Genomic DNA, 12,666 nt, shown 5'->3' on the forward strand with positions numbered 1-12,666 from the left:
GCGACAGACGTGTTTAAGTGAATCTCTAAATTGAGATTCGTAAAATCACGACAATGGCGTGGTTGATAGAATAAGCACAAAAGCGCAAATATTTAAGGCTGCTGCTGCTGATTGTTTTGATTTGGCATTCCGGTGGATAAATACGGAATTGCCGTTAGAAGCGCAGATATTTAAGACTGCTGCTGCTGATTGTTTTGATTTGACCTTCCGGTGGATAAATACAGAATTGCCGTAAGAAGCGCAGATATTTAAGGCTGCTGCTGCTGATTGTTTTATTTGGCCTTCCGGTGGAAAAAGACGGAATTGGCGTTAGAAGCGCAGATTTTAAAGGGTGCTGCTGGTGTTTGTTTTGATTTGGCATTCCGGTGGCATAAGACGGAATTGTTCTATTATGTTTGTTATGATTTGGCTTTCCGGTGGAAAAAAGGTGGAATTGGTTTGGAAGCGCAGATTTGCAGGCAGCTTCTACTAATTGTTTTTTTTTATTTGGCCTTTCGGTGGATAAAGACGTAATGGCTTTGGTAGCACAGATTTTCAGAACTATGGCGGCAAATTGTTTGTTATGATTTGGCCATCCGGTGAAAAAAGACGGAATTGACGTTAGAAGCGCAGATTTTTAAAGCTGCTGCTTGTTTGTTTTGATTTGGCCACCCTGTGGAAAAAGACAGAATAAATTTTGAAGCGCAGATTTTCAGGCAGCTTTTGCTGATTTTTTGCTTTGATTGGGTCTTTCGGTGTAAAAAGATGGAATTGGCTTTGGAAGCGCAGATTTTTTAGGCTGCTTCTGTTGATTGTTTGTTCTAATTAAACCTTCTGGTGGAAAAAAGACAGAATTGGCTTAAGAAGCAAAGATTTTTAAGGCTGTTACTTCCGATTTTTTATTTTGATTTGGATTTTTAAGGCTAATGCTGCTGATTGTTTGTTTTGAATAAGCCCTCTGGTTGGGTAGGCTGTTTCTAAGAATACTATCGAGTTATTCCGGCTCTGGTAAACAGAGACAGAGTGACAAGGAAAGCACAGTTTAAGAAAGCTGTTGCTAAGAATGTTTTTGTTTGCGGATTGTTCCGGCTCTGGTAAATAAAAGCAGAGCGACAAGAAAAGCACAAATTGGGAAGGCTTTTGTGAAGAATATTTTCGGATGAAATGAAGAATATGCAAAAAAAAATTAAGACTTGAAAAGCTTTTGCAGAGAACAGAATGTAAAATTGAGATGAGGGATATTTGGGATATAAAATTTTGTATTTTAGAAAAACAAAAGTCTGTAAATTAAAGATTCTATTGAGAATAGAGTTGAGAAGGAATGTAGAGATGAGATGAAGGATAAGCGGAAATAAAAAAAAATTTGTAGGATGGAGAATAAAGATGTGAAACATGGAATAAAAATTGAGGATATTTAATAAATATAATTTTGCTCTAAAGGAAAAAAAAAAACAAAAGTTGAAGCGTGAAAAGCTATAATTGAGGATAGAGGTGAGAAGGAATGTAGGGATGAGATGAAGGATATGCAGGAAATAAATCAAATTTAATTAAGAATAAAATAAAATAAATGTTGTATTCGGCAACACTGAAGATAAACAAAATAAAATCTAGAGTTAGTTTTGATTAGGTCGTATGAACCAATATGAACAAAATTGAGTTATTGGCTGAAAACAGTTGAAAAACATGTATTCTATGTAAGGTAAAAATTTGGTTTCATTTGATTATTAAACATCTTTTACAAAATGATTTGAATTTAGGACGTATAATGAGTTTTTCATTTTCACGTGCAATTTGGTTTTTGCGACATTTTGCACTACGCTGGATTATCGTGCAAAACAAAGGTCGCAAAATACTGGTTCGGCGTGGTGGTTTTTGCAACATTATGCATTTTTCAGAAAATGCTCCGGAAAAGGTTGAAATGTTTAATGAAGTTCGTCATTAGTGGTGATTTTAGTTATCTAAGCAGGGTAGCGGGTTCCGATTTGATGCTGGGTAAGTTTGAAGCGATAGTTTTAAGGCTAAACAAATTCTCATTTTCATATTTTCTAACAACAGCGGCAGCCAACTGTGTACTAGCTTCCGTATATGAATGGGTATTGAAGTTAAAGAAAGGCAGTCCACCCAGTCATTTACATCCTAGTAGAAACCCGATGGATAGTTACCCGCAACACCAGTTTCTGGCTGCAGCAGCGATGGAGAGGAGATTGCCTTGCTCGAGCAGGGAAAAAGATTTGCACAGGTCCCGCTCCAGGATTGTCGAGCGATTTATAGAGAAATTCCGTTGAGTACATATTACTCACAAGGATTAAGAAACTTCTTCATGGCTCCGCAGGGATTCAAATGTAAGTAGTTTTTCTATAATGTTCTTCTAGAAGTGCCAGGCAAATTGCCACATAATTAATATTACTCTAAATCACATTCCAATAATAATTAACCCAATCTGCAGAAAGGCATATAATGTTAGATTTTTTATCTTTGAGGCAAGAACAAGCAAGTTAGCGAGAAAAAGTGGAATATAAGACAAAATAAATCGAGTTTCAATATGAAATTTATTAATTTACAAAACGACGTTTGCGCCAAACACGATATGCAAAAGGTTGTAAGTGCAAAATTACACGAACAGCTTTTTTTATGCCTATATAGAATACAGCAGACGATTTCTCGTGTATTCTTGCATCACATACCAGATTTTAGAGCAATTCTGAGCCATACTTAAAAAACAGGAATTAAAAATGTGTTATAAAATTTGAACAGCGATTTTCTCGAAACACATCAAGTGGTTTATACGACCTAATGAAAACCAACTCTAGAAATAAATTTCCATGACAACGTTTGCTATTTTGGCAACACTTAACAAACAAACAAAACAAAGACAGTCATTGATCTATTCTTGTGAGCGACAGACGTGTTTAACACGTTTGTCGCCACGCTCATTTTGGTTGTTTTACTTGCCGGGCCCAAAAAAAATCTCGGAGCAAGAAAGCAACCAGGGAGAACTCCACTATTTGTAACGTGTGGCTAAGCTGAGCGGCTAACTTGAGTGAGAGAGCGTCACATGCTTTTTGATGTGACGGGGCCTCCCAGGAAATACACCCGTCACCCGAATATGAGTGACGTGGCGACGAACGTGTTAAGTGAATCTCTGAGTTGAGATTCGTAAAATCACGACAGGTACATTTTGAGGTTAACCCTTGAAAAAATTGGCAACGTTTTTCAATTTCTATAATGCATATTTCATGAGTGCTCGCAAGTTGCCAGTGAAATACTAGTAATTAGGGATAGTTGCCCTACTTTGGACCCTTTAAGTGGTGGTTTATATAAATCCATGTTTTACTCATAAATGGACGGTTTTTTGTGTGTTTTTAGAAAACCGTTCCGCAGTGATCGATTTACAAAGATATCGATGATCAAAACTTCCTACTTTGAACCTACTGTTCCTGCTTTGGTACTGGACTGGTATTGCCTTTGCTGCTCGTTAAAAGTTAGAATTTTCGAAAAGAGAAACATCTACAAACTAATTTAATATTCAATTTTAAATAACAAAAAAAAACACAACAAAGAATATTCTGGATTTTGCCCGATTCAAATAAACACCTTTATTTCTGCAATGAGTACCGTAATCCGGGGTAAGATTGATCACATTTTTCAATAATTTTTGATTATTTTTTCTGGTAAAAGGAATGTGGCATGTTTCATATTTTTTATACCAGTACTGGACTCCTATGAACGTTAAACATGGGTAAAGAAATTTATTAGCCCTCTTTAAATTTGATTTAAAAATCGATTTCATCTCAGTTCAAAATTTGATGATTTGGGGTGACATTGATCAGTCTCTATTCTGACGGTTTTAACGAGTTTTCTTGATCATAAAGGATACAAAACACCTTCATAATATTTACAAATGCTTGTTTATCAATTCAACCTTGAATTTTATCGTTGTATTTTAAAAATATTTACTATCGAAAAAAGAATTATGACGCTGCCTACATTTAGGGGCAAAAATCATTATAGTTGCTAAATAGTTTGAGCTTCAAAATACAAATGAAATTTTACCTTCACACATTCCTCTAGGCCCTTCCAATATTTCCATTTTCATTTTTTCTTCAAAGATAACGATTTGACAGAGTTCCTATCCATTTATCCAATGCTGGCTTACTCTTGGAAAATGTCCTAAGTTTTAAATATCAAAAATTTATCATTAAATGACTATAAAACTAGCACTATAACTGTTCATTTACAAAGAAAAAATGTTGTTCTTTCGCATTAAACAACCCGTTTGCTTTTAAATGCATATTGGTATAATCAGGTCAGCTGTTTGTTTGCGAGCCTTGGAAAAATGAATATTTTAAGATTTTGAAATTAGATTTTTTACTCACAGAAAAAAAAATCAAATACAAACCAAATTTTGCCTATTTGATTCTCAATTAATAGGCTTTTTAACGTAGAAAACAGTTTTCAAAAATTTTAACTATAGACTGAGTTACTGATGATAATGTGGAAAAGTTTATTGTCGGTCAAATTTACCCCGGTGATCAATGTTACCCCGTTTTACGGTATCTCAAACATTATCCACATCAATACATTTGTCAGCAGGACAAAAGTTAGAACTTGTATTGTATTCAATGGTAGCTTATTCGCTAAAACCTGACAAAACATTTTTGTTTATGCTCAATATTGATTCTTAACTATGCCCTTATGAAAATTTGCATCTTAATTAATTGGTTTGTACTGAAAATATCGATGTCAGGTCCAAAAATGGAAGATCATGATCGAAAGGGGCGATTTTTTTGAGCCGGGACCCTTTACAAATTCTTCATCTCTCTGATTTCTCAAATCGCTGCTCACTTACTGAGCTGCCTGCTTTACCGCTAAAAAGAAAGCACATTTTCAAAAGCGTTGAAAATTTTATTAGAATGGATTTTTATGGCAAACAGCGGTACGCTAGGATGAAGAAATAATAATAATAGTTTGTTTTTTTACATAGGAGTGTCTTAAATGCACACGAAATGAGTTATTTTAAATATTCAGCATTTTAGGACCAAAGTAGGCTCTAGGTCCAAAGTAGGCTCACATATCCTATTCGTTTTTTTTAAATAAATAATGAATTAACAAAGAGGTCATAATCGATACTTAGGTCCCCGCAAAACATAGCTTACAGATGTCAAACGATTATTTAACAACAGTCTCTAGAGCTGTAAGCACAGCAGTAATAGTAAGTGTTCATCGATTGAAATGAGAGGACACAACAGCTCTCGAGCTGAGCTAGCGAACTATTACGCGTCAGTGTTGCTGGCTAGCTATATCACTGGAGCAGCACCATATCCAATTCGATATTTTACTCAAAATGAAGACAACTCTAGCCATGGAAGAAAAGTTTCACTTCTGATTCGAGGAATTCACTTCATTCGCGGCAGTTTGATTCCGCTTATTATTGCCTGCAACTGTTGGAACCATGTGAAAAAATTTCTTGCGTCTGCCTTCAGTACATCCGTTTTTGGAACCACATTTATAGTACTCACAAGTGTTAGAGTTATAAGCATATTTTTTTGGTTTTTGATGAGCCAGAAATTTTAACAGTGCTATCAAAAGTTTACTGCAAATTTCAGTGAAATATACCTAACCTTCAAAGACCGTGACATGAAGATAAATCTAGCTAAACCTTTGAGAATGTACAAACGGGCATTAGGAGTATTTCTTCTTGTTTCTACCATGAATTACTCGGTGACCTTGTGGAGTGCTTCTGCTTTTTCCATATTCAACGGAATGGCTTCATTTTTGGGACAATGGTTTATTTTTGAAGTGATTCTTCAATACTGGAATGCGCTTACACTAACCTTATTGATTCTGAGATCCATCAACGATAAACTTAAGGCTATATGCGACGGAACTTCGGAAAATCTCAACGAAGTTCTTGAATTTTTGCGGAAGAGCCAACTCAAAACATTTGAAATGATAACTGATGTGACAAGCTCCTACCCATTGATGTTTTTGATAGAAGCTGCTATGATTGTTGGAAGCAACTGCTTACGATTGTTCGAAGCTCGTTTTTTCGTAGTACATAAATACTGGATTGGCATTTTCGGCGATTTACTGTGGATATTTTTGAATACTTACCGGTTAGGGTTCATTCTACTACCACTTTGTTATACCCAAAACGAGGTAATATATGATCATAAGTTTAAATTTAGTGTAGTTTTCGTAAAAAGTTATTTTTATAATAAGTTGCAAAAAGTGGATTTATTCAGCACGACTTGAATAGTCAGAACCATGAAATTACATTTATTTCCTAAGATCAAGCTCACTGGTGTTGGAAAAAAGTGGGAGAAATTTTGACACTTGTAACACATTTTAAAAATTTTACCATGTAATAATGTTTTCAAGATCTTTGGACGTTTTGATTTTTTTTACAGCACTGTGTCTATTTCAGCCGTATGTGATAAAAAAAATGCTATTTTTACATCACAGCATGCGAAAAAAGAACACGTGTTGTAAAAAAAAACTTGATTGCCGCAGATCTTGAAAATGTTTTTGTATGGTAAAGTTTTCAAAATGTACTAAAAGTGTCAAAATTTCTACCACTTTTTCCCAACACCAGTGAACTTGCTCTAATGAATTCAAATATGACTTCATGGCAGGGGTGTCAGGTGTCCTGATTTTTCAGGATTTGTCCTGATTTTCGAGAGGCCGTCCTGATTTTTCAAAAACGCTTGAATTGTCCTGACTTTTCAAAAATGACCCTTAAAATGTCCTGATTTGTCCCGATTTTTAAAAAATATCTAAATAATAACTTAATTTATTGTTAAATGATGAGTACATCAATCAAATCTTTAATAAAATAGTTTTACCAATGATGATCATCGGTTCAAACGATATTTAAAAGGTGTTTTTCGATATTAACAGCAGGCCAGTCAAGGTTATTCTCGCTTCAGTTGCATAATCCGAGGCTTTTTCAACACCTTTATTTCGCCTTTAGTTTTGCAATTCAAGCATAACTGCATGTTATTTTAACCAATTTAGTGGTGTCCTGAAAAATCCTGATTTTTTTCTCATGGTGTCCTGATTTTTGACAAAACGACCTGGCACCTCTGCTTCATGGTTTGAACAGCATCCGAGCGTTCATGTTTAGGAAATTAACACAATTCATATTTTTCGTGTACGATGTCAATCTGACCATGCAGCACGTGTTTTTTCCGCGGAGAATATTTCGGTCGGCAGCTAGTTTTTTCAACTTTTTTTTAAATAATCGAGGGATTTAAAGGTAAGTTTTAAAAAGTCTACGTTTAGTGAAAAACATTCCTAATAAAAGTTTTTGTTTTTTTTCTAGCGATAAAAGACCACAAAATTGCTTGTCTTGCTGGTTTTGGTAGACATAATTTTCGATAACTTCCCATAAAACCGGGATATGGGGGAAAATTCCACCGGACCAGAAACAAGAATCATATAGTCAGCATCACACAGTGCAAACCAGGAACCTGAATAGTCCAGCTAGTGGTCAACGAGAGGAAGTCAGCATCCCAATGGAGGTTCCACATCAGAAGCCATACGAGCTGATGCCGTTAAGTGATTAATTAAAAAGTGAAAAAATATAAGTTATTCTATAAAGGGTGTGTCACATCAAATTGCATCACGGAGAAAAACGTTCTAAGAATTTAATTTTTAGGAATTATATCTTCAGATTCCGCTCATAATCAGATAAGAGTGTATAGATTACGTTGGCCAAGCTACACTGTCAATTTTTTCGTAAATTTAAAAAAAAAGTCGTCGAACGAAAAAGAGCGTCGTGAATCAATTCTGCGCACTCATTTCGAAAATCCGGAGTATGTTGTCACATCGGGACATCGGTAAAATGCTGGGAATCGTCCAATCTACGGTCAGCAGAGTACTAAAACGATACTTCGAGAACCTAACCATCGACGGTGAAGAACGCCAAAAATTGATGCTCCGTCAGTGAAAAAGATCACAAGCGCGTCGAATGTCGCCAAAAAGCTGAATTTGTCAAGTCCATTCGTCCAGCGGACCAAGCAGCGGGAGGGCCTGCGCACATACAAGGTTCAGAAGGCTCCTAACCGCGACGAAAGGCAAAACATGATGGGGAATACGCGAGCCCGGAAGCTGTACATCGAAATGCTGACGAAGCCGCATTGCCTGGTAATGGACGAGGAAACCTACGTCGAAGCGGACTTTCGTCAGCTGCCGGGCCTGTTGTTCTTCACCGCAGAGAACCAATTTAGCGTTCCGGAGGAAATTCGCAAGCAGAAACTATCCAAGTTTGCCACAAAGTACATGGTTTACCTTAAGGAGTGCCTACAAAAGCGTTTACTACCACTATTGAAGCAGCACGAGGGCTCGACCATCTTCTGGCCTGGACGTCTTGGAGTGGTACGAAGCCAACGGGGTCACTTCGCCCAATAGAGACATATTGAGCGATCATGAAGCAGGCCCTCCGGAAGAACCCAAAAGTTGTCAAATCGGAGGCAGACTTCAAGAGAAAATGGATTTCTGTTTAAAAAAAAAACTACAACCTGACGTTGTACAGAACCTGATGGGCGGGGTAAAGAGGAAGGTGCGAGCATATGGGGTTGAGCTCAAAGAATGAATAAAAAGAAAATGCCAAGAGTTGTTAAGTAAATTTTCAAAAGGATCGGTCTACTGCGCAAATTTCTACAGCGTTTTTTTCGTGATGCAATTTGATGTAATACAACCTAGACTATGTGTTTATTAAATTGAAAAATAAATAAAGTTCCATGCAAAGCATAAAAATAAGATTTGTCATTGTATAAACCATGAATTTTTACGGTAAAATAATATTTATGTACCATCACTTTAACTTGATTTTTTCTTTTCTAAAACAATTAAAATAAACGTATTTTTATGGTTTTATTATGAAAAATTATAACCTGTTTTAACCATGAATTTTATATTATTGGTTTCCTATATGGAGAATGGCCAGTATTTTCATGGCGCGCTGCATTAAAATACCCCATTTCCAGGCTTATTTTTGTCAAAACGATTAAAAGTATGTTCGAAAACTATCAATTCCAATGTGCATTCATGGTATCGAGGACGATAATAATGATTGTGCAAACTGTACAATTTATAGTCTGTAAATATGGAATATATTGGTTTTTCACGGTACAATCCTATTCGGGGAGTCATTGAGTTATCCAACCGGGCCCGCCAATTTCTTTAATTATACCGAGTGCTGAAAAAATCGAGTTTTGTAACTAGATGCATACAAATGTTTTTTGGAACTCCGTACTAAAATGTTTGTTTTTTGACACGAAGTTTGACTTGAAAAAGCCTACTTTTTGAAACTGTTTTGATTTGAGAGGTAAAACTATAATCAGTTTCATAAGATTGGAGAACTTGATTCTGAAGGGCTTTTTGGGGTATTGTAAAAAGTTGTGTATGCAGCTTGTTGCAAAACTCGATGTTTTTAGCAATCGACATTTCGGTGCGGAGTTGTAAAAAACTTATTTTCAACGTTTTTTTTGCCAAAGGAATCAACCAAATGAAACCCACTGAAGTCGTAGAACGGAAAAAACCGTCTCTTAGTGCGTCGTTTCCCATCTATGGCGCCGGCATTATTTCCCAGCAAACATCAAATCACATTAAAAATGATAGCGCAAGTCATTAAAAACGTTACTGCGAATCGTAATTCCTACTGACGCAAATAAAAGGTCGTTAAACTTGCTACACGAAGTTGAATTAAATGGCTTAGATCGGATATGATAAAATGTTTGCAGATTTTGAAGATGCTTTCGTTCCTTTTTTTTCTACCACGCGGGTCAAGTGAGACACAGCTTTGATGTTCTCTCTACGAACAGCAGTGCAACCAGATTACCAAAAATTAGATGGTGTATTTGCAAAAATTGCCCAATGACAAAAGCAGCAAATATTGTCGCTGGCAACGGTTTGCATGCGTTGAGAGAAAAAAAAATTTGTACTTTCTTGCCTTTTTTCAATATGTATGAATAAGGTGTCGAATATCGTAGAACTCGTACACTCTTATAGCTTAAGCCAGAAGTTGAAAATATGTATGAATATTGCCTCACTTTGGTAGGTAAATGCTGTTTTCTTTTAGTTTCATACGCTCATTTTATAATGAATATGGAACGTATGACAAAGTTGTTGAGAAATATACCTTAAAAAATGTTTCCTGGGTTGGTGGAGTAATCCACAATTTTGTCAGATGAAAATTTTTGTGATTACTGTAATACTTTCTATAGATATGGCTGCATTTTTTTACCTAAGATAAAAATTTGTACATTAAAAAGTTGAATAATAATGATCGAAACGAATCAACGATAATTCAATTTATTTTTCTTTTTTTAATTACAGCTATCAAGAACAAATTCTTATATATGTGAACAATCTGGTGTTGAACAATATGACATAGTGAGTGATTTGTAAAGAAAACATAATCAATGTTTACAATCATATATCAACCATTTCAACAGGCAACTAAATTCTCCAGACAGTTGTTACTGCAGCAGCAAATCGGATTTAAATCTTTGGGATTGACAACTTTCGATGTCAAGTTTCTAGTGCCGGTAAGTTCACTAGAGAGGTTCATACAATCATACATTTTTTCCTTATTTTACAGATTGCAGGTTCGCTCACATCGTTACTGATTATGCTCACACAGCTACATCATTAACCCGTATCTTAGGTAGAGCTTCAGTACGATACATTTAGAAGTTTGACGGTTTGTAACATATTTCAAATGCATCATAATAGAAAAAAAAAATCACAAAATCTTAAATTTCATCATAACTTTTTATATGAGCACTTCCTGAAAGCCCATAACAACCAACATCCTTAATGGCTTCTAGAGTGTCAATTTGACACTTCTGGCTTATAATATCTCTTGTTTCAGAAACATTACATCACCCACTGTTGTTTTTGAAAGTGCCACTTTTGAAACTGTATTTTTTGGCATATAACAAGTAGAAACTACGCAGTTAATGATATTATAAGTTTGATTTGGATGAATGATTTGAACACCCCTCATTTTGTAGGTGTTTTTTTTACCAGATTTCCAGGCTGCCCCTCTATACCGAAGTGTAGAGTATCTAAAACTCAGTTTCTTTGAACTTGATTTCTTATATTTATTCTGCAAATCGTAAAAATCTCACCAATTCACTGTCCTCAAATAAGTCCCCTTTTCATATCCCTCCCTTTCTCTCAGGCCGTTACTCTTGACAGTTCCTCTTCATAAACGCAAGGTGCGTGCCTACACGAAGCTTTGACGAAACTACACTAGAAATTAACCTTCGCTGACTACTTGGGATCCCCGAGTTGTTTGCCATTATCCTCGTGAGTACGACCGTTGCTGTTTCCACCTTTGATTCGATAGTGCATGATCCAACTGTAAACCTGCCTGTTTGCGGTGAAATCAGGTTTGCCTTCAGGACCATCACGGTTTTGTGGTCAGCCAACTGCAAACTTTTGAAGTGCATCCAGCTCTCTACCGCTTCTACAGCCTCTGAAGCTGCAGAGATATTTCGGTATCCTCATTTTTATAAGCGAAGAAGCAATCGCTGCCCAGCTGACACTATTGAAGGCGTTGTGCACGTCCAATGTTACTACCGCACAAAAACGGTCCCCTCTTCACTTCTTGAGTCTGGTTTTATCAGCCGTTTCGATGACAGTTCCAATGGCGTCGACTGTGCATCGCCCTTTTCGAAAGCCGAATTGATTGTTGGACAGTCCGCCTTCGCCCTCAGTGTACTGCTGGATACGATTCAAGATCACCTTTTCCAGAACCTTTCCAACCGTATCCGGTAGGCATATTGGCCTATATGCCGATGAGTTCCCCGATGGCTTTCCTGGTTTGGGCAGCAGAACCAGTTTCTGCCGTTTCCAAACCTCTGGAAACATCCTTTCCTCAATACAAATTTGCAGTGATGATCGGAACATTTCGGGAAATTCTATAATCACGGGTTTAACTCCAATGTTAGGGATACCATCTGGACCGGAAGCCTTTTGCAGCTGAAGGGATTTGGCGATGTCGCGCAGTTCTTCCAACGATATTAACTCCTCCTCGCTCGTATCCCAGTCGTACGGGACTTGCGGCCAGCTATTGATATTATGATAAGGGAACAGCTCTCTTGTTATTTCCCTCAGTTTGTTGGGGCACATTTCAGGTGGTGTGCTACCGCTTTTGTTTTTTGCCATGACTATCCTGTAGGCATCGCCCCATGGTCGGTCATTGGCATCAAGACAAAGTTTCCTTAAACTTGTCTTTTTACTCTCTTTAATTGCCTTGCATATGTTTCTTTTCGCATTTTTGAAAAGCGGCCTACGCTCGTCTCTCTCCATTCGAGTTCGTGCTCCCCCATTTGTGTTCGTGCTTTCTCAGTCCACCAATAAACTGGTGGATGTGGGTTTCTACGATTAGCTCTCCATTGCTGCGTCACAAACACGTGTAAGTACTTTCGTCAGGTTTTTCGCCGACAAGTTAGACAGCTTTTGCTCTCACTTCAAAACCTCGACGAAGATATTCCGGTCAAACTGCATTTGAAGGTGTTGAGAACGATCAAGGCAAACACAGGGTAGTCGGACTACGACATTGCCAAGAAATTCAATTCATTCAGTAAGCTACTCTAGTGTTAATAATCAAATAACCAATTTATACATTGTTTAGTTTGCCCATTGCTTGATCCTAACACCCTTTAACCATCC

Source organism: Uranotaenia lowii, chromosome 3 (genome assembly GCF_029784155.1).
Source record: "Uranotaenia lowii strain MFRU-FL chromosome 3, ASM2978415v1, whole genome shotgun sequence".
Classification (NCBI taxonomy): Eukaryota; Metazoa; Arthropoda; class Insecta; order Diptera; family Culicidae; genus Uranotaenia; species Uranotaenia lowii.